Source organism: Ranitomeya variabilis, chromosome 2 (assembly GCF_051348905.1).
Source record: "Ranitomeya variabilis isolate aRanVar5 chromosome 2, aRanVar5.hap1, whole genome shotgun sequence".
Classification (NCBI taxonomy): Eukaryota; Metazoa; Chordata; class Amphibia; order Anura; family Dendrobatidae; genus Ranitomeya; species Ranitomeya variabilis.
The window spans coordinates 164,635,351-164,649,872 of record NC_135233.1 but is presented as its reverse complement, the minus strand read 5'-3'; the positions used below and the strand labels follow the sequence as shown (position 1 = coordinate 164,649,872).

Genomic DNA, 14,522 nt, shown 5'->3' with positions numbered 1-14,522 from the left:
CATATTTTGTGTGTTATTGGAGTTTAAAGAAGGCACTGGGGGCTGACATCTTGTTTTCACAGCAGCAGCAGGACACTATCAGTGTTATAATACGGCACCCCATGGTCATAGGAGATAACAGACAGCCCCTGACCCTATCTATTGTAATGGAGCAGTCACTGCTGTGAACTGGGCACGCCTCTGTGGGCTGCACAATTCACAGTAGTGGGAGTGTTCTGCTGCCATATTCATGGAACCCTCAGATCTGCTAACTAAACATAAGCAGTACTGCTTCCAGCAAAACAGATCCTAGATTGAGGCCTGACAGTAGTAAAATGCAGGAGAAAAGCATCACAAAATAGCAGAGACATCAATGAGGAACAGTGTGCCATTAGCATTATAGGAGCAGGAGCTGTCAGCTGCTGGGCAGGAGCTGTGATTCATCCCTCTGTAAGATAAGATAAGGAGCTGCAGCGAATGGCCAGGTGTTGTGGAGGGGGGTGAGAGAATCATGTCATCTGGGTGAGAGAGACTGATGGGAGAGAAAAACAGTAACTGCTGTTGATAGCAGATCACAGAGCAGTCTCCCACAAAATGGCGCTGCCTTGTGATGTTACTCTTCATTCTGCCCCAGGGATACTAGACCACCCAAAAGGGGAGGGAAATGGGGATGTCAGCAGTTACTGCCCCAATTTTCCAGCTAACAGTAAAGCTGGTAAGTCTCACTATAGCTGCTTGAGGTCTAAAACGGAAAATGCTCCCCCTAGTGGTAAATATATATTTGTAAGAAAATATATAATATTTTTCATATAGAAATGTTTGCAAACAGTGCAAACATTGCATGAATACATTTTAATTACTATTTTAAGCTTAATTTCATAAAAAACAAACTACAAAAAAACTGTTGGCACCTTCCCTTTAATAGACATTACTGTACAAAAATTGGGACAATTCATTTGATACAACTAAGAATGCAAAACAGACAATTAATCTTCTGTCCCAAATTTGTGACATATTTCCCAAAAATCAGAAGATCTCTGAGAGCCACTGTGTGGGCAAATGAAAACAATCTTTAGGGCTGGTTAGCATATAGCATTTTTGCTCCAATTTTTCCATGCATTTTTTTCGTGCTTAAAAAGGCAACATTTTACAGCAGCAACAAAATAAGGGAGATTTTTAAAATCTGCATTTTTTGAGCTGCAGTGGTTTTGTTTAAAATCTCAGTATATCAATTCTTACCGCATTTTACTGCATATTTTTACCCATTCAAATGAATGCATAAAAATGCATCACAACGCATCAAAAACTGCGTTTTTCATGCTGAAAAAGCTCTAAAGCAGCACTGTGTGAATAAAACCCATGATGCTTTATCACTCACATAAGGCAATGCATTTTTCGTGTTAAACAGCGTTATTGTAAAAGTTTGGGCTCATTCAGATGTCAGTTAGATCAGGTGTTAAAATTGGTCTGAGTTTCATCGGCCTTTCTTACCAGAGCTTCATCAGACTTTGGTTAATGTTCGTTTTTACCATTAGAGTTTGGTCAGAATTTCATCAGTTTTTCTTGTATGAAAAAATGAACTAATGTAGGTCTCTCAAGCTTATCAAAATAAATAGTCCATGAAAAACGGATAACACACTGATGGAATCCGAGTGCTGTTTGATTTTTTCACAAACCCATAAACTTCCATTGGTGAGTTTGATCCAAAACTTGACTGTCTCCGTGATTTTGTGAGGACTGCACTGTCTGTAAAACTGCAGAGACATGTGAGCAGCTCCCTAGACTAAAATAGGTATGGGGGAAAAACAAGGGTAGAAATTGTAAGAGCAAAAAATTACATCTGAGCCCTAACAAGGAGGTGCTGACCTGTGAGGATCTTACCAGTGTTTCCAACTTCTCATAAATATCTTGAAATTTTGGTTTTCTATTGCTGTAAGTTCATGGATTTGGTATAGCTGATCTACCTTACTTGCCCATTGAGAGATGGATGGGACAGTGTCCAATCTCCATTACGGTGTCATTAACAGCTTATCTCCAGCTAGCAGGTATTGTATAAGTCTATGAGACTTACTTTGTTTTTCAAATTACATATTTAAGAAAATGCTTTCTTTGGATAGTAGAGGAAATATTTGATATGATTATATCTAGTATTGAGGCCTAAAGGGCTGGCTGAATGGTCACGTCACGTCCGCCAATTGTGTATATGGGTTCATTTTTACCTATTTCATCTCCAGAATAAATTCAAAATATTAGGAAACTGATTATAAGATTTGACCGGTGTGATTCACATCTTGTTATGATTTTATATGAGTTCTGTTGAACTTTACACAATGGGAAGTATCATAAAAGGATTTAAAGATTTTTATTGTGTCCCCGTAAAGTGTCTTGTCTAGCCCTCTTCCCCGTAAGAAGACAAATGCGCTTTTCATTGAAGTGTTTTAGGTTAGTAAAAATGATAGATAGTGGATAAGGTCTTTTTAGGGTCTGAGTTGTGCTCTATTAGGGTTTTATACTTCTTTAGATCTCTGGTGAGGTTCCTTTTTGTAAAATATGTCTTTATTGCTTTAGACGTGATGTGATGGATGACGGAAATGCAGACTGTATAATATATAGTTTGAGCCTTAGTCATCATATGGTAATAAAATCACATACATTAAATGGGTTGTCTGGTCACACCATATTTATAGGTTATTGGTGGGTTCCAAGACCTGATCAGTTTCATTCAAAGTTTTTACATCTGCCAATTAATAACTGATTGGCGCGAGTGCTAGATGTTGGATACCCACTGATCTCATATTGATGAGCTATTCATCGGATAGGTCTTTGTAAAGTAAGATGTAATATTAAGATAAGTCTGTCAAACACACGGTTGACTTTGTACAAATTTCTGGGTGGCCCTTGTTGATAAAAGATGGTGCTCTGTACTATGGGGTATCCCTTCAAACAATAGTGCATAATACCACGACACCTATTTATATATTCAATTAAAGTTTTATTGATACGTCAGCATGTGTAATTAGAAAGGACTGCCAATGTTTCTGTCTCTTTCAAAACTTCATCAAGGCCTATATCTTATGGTTCACAGCAAATAAATGGACTATCTGATGCAAGCTGAAACATTAGTTATCCTTTCTATTTCCACATACTGACTTATCAATAAAACATTCAATTGCATATACAGTTAGGTCTAGAAATATTTGGACTTCGTGATTTGGCCTCTGCATGCCCTACTGTTTTATTTAAAATCAAACAACAGAGATGCAATTGAAGCTTACACTTTCAGGTTTAATTAACCCATTAACGACCAGAGGTATTTTTGATTTTGCATTTTAATTTTTTGCTCCTGTTTTTCCCAGAGCCACAACTTTTTTATTCTTTGGTCAAAGTGGCCACGCGAGGCTTGTTTTTTGCTGGATAAGTTGTACTTTTGAATGACACCATTGGTTTTAACATATCGTGAACTGGAAAACAGGAAAAAAAGTCCAAGTGCGGTGAAATTACAAAAAAATGTGCAATCCCAAAGTTGTCACTATGATTCTCCAGGTCATTACAAGCTCATAGACACTAAACATGTATCTTTTTTTAGTTAAGTGGTGAAAAAAATTCAAAAGTTTGATAAAAAAAATTGCGCCATTTTCCAATACCCGTAGCGTCTCCATTTATCTTGATCTCGAGTTGGGTGAGGGCTGATTTTTTGCATACCGAGCTGACATTTTTGATGATACCATTTTGGTGCAGATATGATCTTTTGATTGCCTGTTTTTGAATTTTAATGCAATGTTGCGGCGACCAAAAAAATGTAATTCTGGTGTTTTAACTTTTTTCTCATTACGCCTTTTAGCGATCAGGTTAATTCTTTTTTTTTATTGATAGATTGGGCGATTCTGAACTCAGCGATACCAAATATGTGCATGTTTGGTTTTTATTATTGTTTTATTTTGAATGAGGTGAAAGGGGGGTGATTTGAACTTTTATATTTTTTACATTTTTTTTATAATTTTGAAAACTTTTTTTTACTTTTTGCATGCTTCAATAGTCTTCATGGGAGACTAGAAGCTACAGTTGTCCGATCGGCTCTGCTACATACAGGCGATGATCAGATCGCCTGTATGTAGCAGAAATGCTCACTTGCTATGAGCGCCGACCAGCTGTCATGTGCCCTGAAAGGTGCGGGCTCAACGCCGGAGCCCGCCCCAAACAGGGGGAGTCCGACATCGGCGTACTATTACGTCCAATGTCGGAAAGGGGTTAAAGGGAATCTGTGCGCACGTTTTTCTCTGTAATCTGAAGACAGCAGAAGATAGGGGCTAAAACACAGTATTCAGGGATGTGTCACTTGTGAAAGTGTGTGCTGTTTACTTTCTGTGAATGAGTTATCACTAAGAGATTAACATTGCTGGACTACACTAGTGCGGTAACACCACCTCCGCCTATGATAAGCACCTCACTGTCTATGGACTTTATACATAGAGAGCCTGGTGTGGGTGTGGTTAGCTTTCTCAGCTCTGCTTCATACTAAAGCTAAAAAGCTCTGATTGTGTCAGAACTGCTCCACCCAGTAAACTAAGTGATACATTGTTGGATTCAGTTTCTCTTTGCCTATGTCATGCTGCTCTCAAAAAGCTGCTGACAGATTCCCTTTAAGAGATTTGAATAAAAATATCATGTAAAATGTTTAGGAATTGCAACCATTTTTTTTCAAAGCTTCCTCATTTCAGAGGCTAAAAAGTAATTGGACGAATTAACTTTACCATAAATAAAGTGTTCATTTTTAATACATTGTAGAGAATCTTTTACTGGCAATGACTGCCTGAAGTCTGGAAGCTGACATGGATGTCACCAAACACTGAGTTTCTTCCTTTGTGATGCTTTGCCAAGTCTTTACTGCAGCTAACTTCAGTTGTTGCTTGTTTTTGGGTCTTTCTGCCTTATGTTTAGTCTTAAGCATGCTAAATGCTGCTCGATGTGTTTGAGACCTGGTGATCAACTCGGCCATTACAGAATATTCCACTTCTTTACCTTAAAAAAATCTTGGATTGCTTTTGCAGTATGTTTTGGGTCATTGTCCATCTGGGCTGTGAAGTGCTGTTCAATCAATCTTGCTCTGTTCGATTGAATCTGAGCTTAAAGTATCGCCCGTACACATTGGCTGCTTAATAATAACAATAATAATAATAATTTTATTTATATAGCGCCAACATATTCCGCAGCGCTTTGCAAATTATAGAGGGGATTTGTACAGACAATAGACATTACAGCATAACAAAAATCACAGTTCAAAATAGATACCAAGAGGAGTGAGGGCCCTGCTCGCAAGCTTACAATCTATAGGAAAAAGGGGAGACACGAGAGGTGGATGCTAATTGCTTTCGCTGTTCGGACCAGCCATAGTGTAAGGATCGGGTGTTCATGTAATGCTGCATGAACCAGCTAACAGCCTAAGTATGTAACAGTACACACACAGAGGGCTATTGACTGCATGAAATGTATGAGAACATGATGTGAGGAACCTGATTAAGGTTTAAGGGTTTTTTTTTAATGGGCCACACAGGGATAGTTAGGTTAATGCATTGAGGCGGTAGGCCAGTCTGAACAGATGCGTTGTTAGGACACTCTTAAAACTGTGGGGATTGGGGATTAATCTTATTAACCTGGGTAGTGCATTCCAAAGAATTGGCAAAGCATGTGAAAAGTCTTGGAGATGGGAGTGGGAGGTTCTGATTATTGAGGAAGCTAACCTCAGGTCATTAGCAGAACGGAGATCACGGGTATGGTGGTAGACTGAGACCAGGGAGGAGATGTAGGGTGGTGCTGAGCCATGGAGTGCTTTGTGGATGAGGGTATTAGTTTTGTACTGGATTCTTGAGTGGATGGGTACGATACGATACGATACACTTTATTGATCCCGTGGGATCCAGTGGGGTAACCAGTGTAATGACTGTCACAGGGTAGAGGCATCGGTGTAATAGTTGGTGAGGAATATAATCCTGGCAGCAGCATTCAGGACAGATTGGAGCAGGGAGAGTTTGGTAAGAGGGAGGCCAATTAAGAGAGAGTTACAATAGTCCACACTAGAATGAATGAGTGAAACAGTAAGAGTTTTTGCAGTCGAAAGTAAGAAAAGGGCAAATTCTAGAAATGTTTTTGAGATGCAGATAAGAAGAGAGAGCCAATGATCGGATGTGGGGGGGGTGAAAGAAAGCTCAGAATCAAGGATGACCCCAAGGCAGCGGGCATGTTGCTTGGGAGTAATGGTGGAACCACACACGGAGATGGCAATATCAGGCAAAGGTAGGCTAGTAGAGGGAGAGAACACGAGGAGTTCAGTTTTTGACAGATTCAGGCTGCTTCTGTCTACAGTCACATCATTAATAAACACTAGTGACCCAGTGCTATTGGAAGCCATGTATGCCCATGCCATCACAGTGCCTCCACCATATTATACAGACCATGTGCTATGCGTTTGATCATGAGCTGTTCCAAGCCTTCTCCATACTTTCTTCTTCTCATCATTCTGGTACAGGTTTATTTTAGTTTTATTTGTCCAATGAATGCTTTTCCAGAACTGGGCTGGTGAACCCTCTGTACTTGCTCTCATGAAGACTTCTCTTTATGGTATGCTTATATACTGAAACACCTACCCCAGTGCTCTCCTTTTTTTTTTAGAATATACCAAACTGTTGATTTGGCCACTCCTAACATTTCTGCTATCTCTCTGATGCATTTCTTCTTTTTGACCTAAAAATGGTCTGTTTCTCTTCCATTGCAAGTTTTTTTTAATGCATGTTATGGGTTCACAGCAACAGCTTCAAAATGCAAATGCCACACCTGAAATCAGCTCCAGACTTTTTATCTGCTTAATTGATAGACTAACAAAAGAATACCCTATACAGCCCATTAAAGTGCTTTTGAGATAACTGTCCAAATACTTTTGGGTCACTTGAAAAAGAATCCTGAGTAGCTGTTGGTTGTGGGCACACACCTAAATGTTGCAGTGTTGTGAAGTGTTCACTTCACCTGCTATAAACGGATTCATTGTGAAGATAGTTATATTCGTATCTCAAAAAGGTATGGAATCCTATAAAAAAATGGAGTAGTGCCCCTAGCTGGGGTGTGAGTGATTCTTAGTGAAATGGATGTAGAGAAGGGGAAATGAATCTTTTGTGCTGAGATTACCTGCCGCTCAAACTGCCTTCTCTCTCATCCTCTCTGGATGGACGAAGCATCACAGAATGAGGCCTCTTGTCGTTTTCTTCCTCATTGGCTGTTTAGTTCTTTTACTGGCATTCGTCGGAGCTGGATGGTGTTCTCTGATATCTTTTTATAGAGATGTAGATCTGTAGAGCCGAGTTTGCAGGTTCACTCTGCCATCTCCACCATTTATGTATACCCACAGCTCCAATTTACTTTACAGTCATGCTATCTTAACGAAGCTGCAACTGACATCTGAAACCAACTTGGGTTCTGAAGATGGTGCTATGTCTTTATGTGAGATTTTTGTAAGAAGAAAGCAGTCAAAAACAGTGTAAAAAAAATTCAATTTTTCTTATTGGTAACCCCTAACAATTTCTGTACATGTATGATTTTTACAAAGTTTGACATTGTATTATTCTCCAAGAAGTTCTAGGAAGGAACTTACCTCAAATCCTGAATGTTATGGAAGAAGTATAAAATAATTTTGTGCAAAATGTAATTAATTTCATGTTGGAGGTGTTGACTGATGATATTAATGTGGTAAACAGTGCAAAACTATTTTCAAAATTCATCTATTTACACGATTTAACTGAATTATGATTGTTGAGATGGAAATACATATGCAACAATGTGATGTCACATGACCATGATGGACAATCCTACCCCCATCATAACTTAAACTTTTGCACCCATTTATCTAGGTTCCATATATTTCACATGATAATCACCATGCAAAAAAAGAAGTGTCATTCAAGAAGAGTAAAATAAAAATTATCTTTATTGGTAACATATAACATGTAAAATCATTTAAAAGGACAGGGTATAAGCCTCCAATAGTTGAAGGGGGTAGTCCTGTAGCAGGAAAGTTGAATTAACATGAAAGGCACATAAGTCCCAAACTAGCAAAAATAGGAAAAACAATAATAGTGGTGGTAGCCACTTGAAAGGGACTGCTAGCGTAGCAGTTTCAACCTAAGGGCTCATTTCCACATGCGAGTCACACGTCCGTATCTCGCATGTGGAAACCAAGCCCTGGTGCCGGCACTCAGGAGCGGAGCTGTGCAGCTCCATGTGTTCCTATGCGGCCGCATGCTCCGCTCCTCAGTGCCGGCTCCACAGCTTGGTTTCCACATGCGAGGTACGGACGTGTGACTCGCATGTGGAAATGAGCCCTAAATGTTGAAAAGGTAATATAAAATGCTAGTTCGAAACCTGAATTAATGGCACAAGTGAAATCAATGCGCTAAAGAAAAATTCATCCAAGAAAAAATGATGAAAAGTAGTGTAGGGGTATAGACGTCTATATAAATACATGTAGGTATATAGATATATATAAGAAGCTTAGTAGCAATGTAGGTTACCTTGTATAAGACGTAGCCTTGGATGGATGGTGCCCCGATAATAGTGTGCACAATTGCCTGCTGCAGGAGTGACCCGCTCACCCGACGAGCGCCGTTTCGCTATGTAGCTTCTTCCGGGGAGGCTTATACCCTGTCCTTTTAAATGATTTTACATGCTATATGTTACCAATAAAGATAATTTTTATTTAACTCTTCTTGAATGACACTTCTTTTTTTGCATGGTGATTATCATGTGAAATATGTGGAACCAAAATTTTTGAAGTGATTAATTGCCTATACAATTAAGGACTATGAAAATAATTACCCATTTATCTAGGCTATGCTATTCGTTTAACCATAGTGTAAAAACCCACCAAGCAATGGAGATTTAAACTTTATTAGGTCTATACCTATAACTTACAGGCCTTGAAAATTGGTCTCTGAAGAGCCCTGTCTGGAATAAAGCAAATGTGTGCATACTGGATCTCCACTCTATACTGTGTGCATAATTATTGGGCAAGTGAGTATTTGACTATATCTTTTCTATGCCAAGTTTTCAACTCAAAGCTGTAGAAACTTAGATGCTTATTGGATGAAGCAGATCAGCTGATGTGTATTTGTGTAGTGAAGCGGGTGCAGTCTAAGGTTACAACACCCTTTATCAAGGTGTGCAAAATTATTAGGCAGCTTGTTTTCCTCAGACAAAATGGGACAAAAAAGAGATTTAACTGACTCCGGAACATCAAAAATTGTTACATATCTTACAGAGGGAGGCAGCACTGTTAAATTTGTAAGATATTGGGGTGCGATCCCAGAACCATCAAATGTTTTGTTGCAAATAGTCAGAAGGATTGCAAAAAATGTGTTGTGAGAAAAGGCGCAAATTAACTGCCAAAGACTTGGGACAAATCAAACGTAAAGCGACCAGAAGCCCATTATTAAGACTGGACCAAGAAATATCTGAAGTCAGATCTTTCAGAGGGTTTGTGGAGTGATGAGATGAGAGTGACTCTTTATGGACTAGATTGATGGGCTCGATCAGTAATGAACACAGATCTCCACTTTGACTCATAATGCCAGTAAGCTGGAGGTGCTATATTACTATTGGCTGGTATTATTAAAGATGAGCTAGCTGGACTCAAAATCAATTCACAAACCTACTGACAGTTTTTAGAAGACACTTTCTTCAAGCAGTGATACATGATTTTTTATGCAGGACAGTGCATAATCACATGCATCAAAGTACTTTTGAGTTGTTTGGTTATTATTAGTGATGAGCGAGTATACTCGTTGCTCGGGTTTTCCTGAGCATGCTCGGGTGGGCTCCGAGTATTTGGGAGTTCTCGGAGATTTTGTTTTTGTCGACGCATCTACATGATTTACAGCTGCTAGCCTGCATGAGTACATGTGGGGGTTGCTTGGTTGCATTCAAGCTGTCTAGCAGCCGCAAATAATACATCTGTGTCAACAAAAACTAAATCTCTGAGCAGTCACAAATACCCGGAGACCACCCGAGCGTGCTCTGGAAAACCCGAGCAAAGAGAATACTCGCTCATCACTAGTTATTATCTTCTCTATAACAGAAGTAAATAAACAAATGAAATTTGCATTTAGTTACATAATAATTCTGCATACTAATAGTTGCCCAATAATTCTGCACACATAAATATTATCCAAAGAAAGACAAAACCTCACTTTTACTTTCTTAAATATTCAGGTTTATTAACCTATTGACCAACAGAACTTTAGTTGTTCAATAATAAAATGAATTAGTAAAATATGTAAGTGAAAGATACAGGGGCTGGCGAGCCCATACAAATATTGTGTTCCCCATAACTCACATACTGTATTTATAGACATGGAATTTCACAGCGAGAAAAATAAAACATAACTTTTACTTCACATATGTAAAAATTACTATAGTAGTATAAAAATGAGAACACCTCAGTCTCTCATGCAAATAGATTTGAAAGAATATTACGCTACAATGGTGGACAGTATATCTGTAAACACAATATAAACCTGCTAGAATTTTTTTTTTTGTTATACATATGCATAAAAAATTACAGTGGTCACATATAATGCATATAAGATAATTAGGAAAATTTCAAACTATTTGTGACTGAGGAAAAAAATTGGAAATCTCTCACCCAAAGTTCAGATCCACAGGATAGATAGGAAATTCTTCCTTATCCCAAACATCCCAAACAAACAAGCTGGGAGTAATTATCCCTTATAAGTCCTAAGGGTAGGTATCATAACCCTGTATGCCCCAAACTCCCGCACTTACAAGGGCAGTCCACAGCTATCCCTCAACTGAACTGACCCTTTAACAGCCTTGTGTGCCTACCAACGCTTTTCTCCTCAAAGGTCATCAGGGGAGGACATGTGCACGCTTCATAAAAAGTTAAAGGCTGAATGTCCACTGTCCACCCTTCTAGTTATCAGAATAGTGATAAATTGCCTAATAATTGTGATCAGAGAGTATATTCATTGTCTATGGTACTACTGGAGTAAGCTGATCAAATCCGCTTCTTTCAGTTCAGGTCTCTGCAGAGTTTTGTTCCTGGGTTCCAAAACAGCCATTCTAGGGATCATGGGCAGTTAGTTCTCCAGCGATCAGTAAATTATATATATTACCATTTTGAGAATAACTCTTTAAGAAAGTTTTCATGAAATATATGTTTCTAATGTGCTCCTTTAACCCCTTCCCGACATGTGACGGTATAGTACGTCACATGTCGGGACCCCCGCTTTGATGTGCGCTCCGGCGGTGAGCGCACATCAAAGTCGCGACATGTCAGCTGTTTTCTACAGCTGACATGTGCGCGCAATAGCGGCGTGTGAAATCGCGATCACCCGCCGCTATTAACTAGTTAAATGCCGCTGTCAAGCGCAGACAGCGGCATTTAACTACCGCATCCGGCCGTGCGGCCGGATATGAGCGCATCGCCGACCCCTGTCACATGATCGGGGGTCGGCGATGCTCCTCCATTGTAACCATAGAGGTCCTTGAGACCTCTATGGTTACTGATTGCCGGTGGCTGTGAGCGCCCCCCTGTGGTCGGCGCTCATAGCACACCTGCATTTTAGCTACATAACAGCGATCTGATGATCGCTGTTATGTAGCAGAGCCGATCGGGCTGTGCCTGCTTCTAGCCTCCCATGGAGGCTATAGAAGCATGGCAAAAGTAAAAAAAAAAAGTTTTTAAAAATGTGAAAAAAATAAAAAAAACATAAAAGTTTAAATCACCCCCCTTTCGCCCCAATCAAAATAAATCAATAAAAAAAACCAAAAACCTACACATATTTGGTATCGCCGCGTTCAGAATCGCCCGATCTATCAATTAAAAAAAAGCATTAACCTGATCGCTAAATGGCGTAATGAGAAAAAAATTCGAAACGCCAGATTTACGTTTTTTTGGTCGCCACGACATTGCATTAAAATGCAATAACGGGCGATCAAAAGAACGTATCTACACCAAAATGCTATCATTAAAAACGCCAGCTCGGCACGCAAAAAATAAGCCCTCACCTGACCCCAGATCACGAAAAATGGAGACGCTACGAGTATCGGAAAATGGCGCAATTTTGTTTTGTTTTGTTTTTTGCAAAGTTTGGAATTTTTTTTCACCACTTAGGTGAAAAATAACCTAGTCATGTTAGGTGTCTATGAACTCGTAGTGACCTGGAGAATCATAATGGCAGGTCAGTTTTAGCATTTAGTGAACCTAGCAAAATAGGCAAGCAAAAAACAAGTGTGGGATTGCACTTTTTTTGCAATTTCACTGCACTTGGAATTTTTTTCCCGTTTTCTAGTACACGACATGCTAAAACCAATGATGTCGTTCAAAAGTACAACTCGTCCCGCAAAAAATAAGCCCTCACATGGCCAAATTGACGGAAAAATAAAAAAGTTATGGCTCTGGGAAGGAGGGGAGCGAAAAACGAAAACGGAAAAACGGAAAAAGCTCCGGGGGTGAAGGGGTTAAAGATCTAGAAGAGTAGAAATAACATGTTACAAAGTGGTTTATCAGAATTAAAAATACATTGCTCTTGAACATCTTTTCACTGTTTACACATTTTGGCTGAAGTTCCCAAACTACTGGACTCAAAATCCATTTTTTTTGTTTTACACACTGACTTGTAGCCAAAAGCAGTAAATGATGCCAAAATAATCAAGATCTGAACCGGTGATAGGATGCAGCTGGAACAAAGCAGTGATTCTGACATGGGTTGACAACAGATATTTTTAGGATCAGTAGTTTTAACAGATCTTATTTTCTTCTAACAAGTTACATGTTATAACATTTCTTCTTCCATCTTCCATGCTGGTGGCTTCATCTCATAGCCTCAGTGTTCTGAGATATTTGACATAAAGCCTTATGTTGTGTATGACCATTTTTAGGTATGAGACAAGTGCCTGAGTAACTGTGGGCAACTGCGTTCTTCTGTCTTGCAGTTCTGTTTGGCTTTTTCTTTGTGCAGAAGATGACTGTACTTTCCTGGGTTGCTGTTATGGTAGGGGGTCAGTCATAAATGATGTTGGAACAAAAAGATCCAACCTTAGTTCATGTGTGTTGGTGCCATCTGCTCTGGTGGCCAAGTGTAGTGGAGGGTTTAATATTTGCTTCTTTGGTCTTAAAGGGATGTCCGCTACTGTGAAATTAATTACCTTAATATTGATGACCTCTTATGAAAGGTGATTAATATCAGATCTGTGGGAGTCTCACAGCTCCACCGATTAGCTGTTATCAGGTCTGAGGCGAGCATTTTTCCTGAAGACCCTAACAGGAGGGCTGTTGAGGCAGGAAAATCGCTGAAGTGGAAGGAAACTGTGCTCAAATGGAATGGGAACAACATGGGGAAGATGCCTGGATGCATCTCTGACTTCCAGGTTGCTGCTGGGAACAATGTCAGTGTATTATTCCACTTTTATGGACTGACAATAAAACATACAAAGCCGAAGATAAAATGGAATATTGAAAAAAATTTTTATAATATAAAAAAATGTTAGGAAACATGTTTTCCCGTATAATGACTTGTATATAGGGCACAATTAAAAAGAGAAAAAAAAACCCTGCCTCCTCCACCCCTTAATAGTCACCGGTAAATGTAAAATTATGAGCAAAGACCGCCTGATGACCCTCTAAAAATTATGAGCAAGGACGGCCCGTTTACCCACTAAAAATTATGACTGAGGGCCACCTGATGACCCTCTAAATATTTGGAGCAAGGGCCAGATGGTGACCCTGTTGATATGGTGGAGGAGGAGATCAAGAAAAAGAAGAAACCATAAACTGTATACCTTTTTAGGGTGGGAAGGAGTTCATGGGAATACACCCGAAAGAAAAGGAACATTTGAATTGGCTTTATGTTACGCTGCTGTCTTCCAATGAGGTTGAGAAGTCTGGGCCCATGGTCTCGGCCTCTACATACTCCATCAGCAGCATGTCCACTTCCCTGTCCCTTACCACAAGCCTTGCACATTTTAAATTAGATAAACAATGCGAAAGTAACAACGTCAATTAATAAATAGACATTGTATGTGTGAATATTCACTATTACATATACATCCTACTCAAAAATGTGAATACACATTGGAATGTATAATAAAAACATATTTTTATTAACCCTTTCCTGACATGTGCCATATATGTGCTATCCTGCTGGACCTGCATTCCCGCAAACCTCTGTACATATACTTCCCGATCGCGCTGGCTCACTCTGAGTGCTGCCACGATCGAGTGCAGGTGTCAGCTCTATACGAGAGTTGACACCCTGCAGCAATGCCCATAATTGGTGCCTATCACGGACATTTGACCCCTCTAATGCCACTTTCAATAGCTCCTTGTCTGCTCCCATCAGCACAACACAATGCGATGGTCTCCATGGTGACCACAGGCTGTATTGCTGGTTGTTGTTTATTCTGCCTCCCAAAAGTCAAACTAGAAAGCAATCAAAATATATCATGTGCCCGTAAATAGTAACAATAAAAACATCAACTCG

At 39.5% G+C, this 14,522-nt stretch overlaps 1 long non-coding RNA gene across 9 annotated transcripts in view; it reads left to right on the top strand.

Moving 5' to 3' along the window:
- Positions 1-14,522, top strand: part of LOC143804741 (uncharacterized) — a 1,170,763-nt gene that overhangs the window by 216,047 nt on the left and 940,194 nt on the right. For all 9 annotated transcript variants that reach the window (XR_013221088.1, XR_013221086.1, XR_013221089.1 and 6 more), the window contains one exon: positions 8,937-9,033. This is a non-coding gene — a long non-coding RNA (uncharacterized LOC143804741). The remainder of the gene's footprint in view (positions 1-8,936; positions 9,034-14,522) is intronic.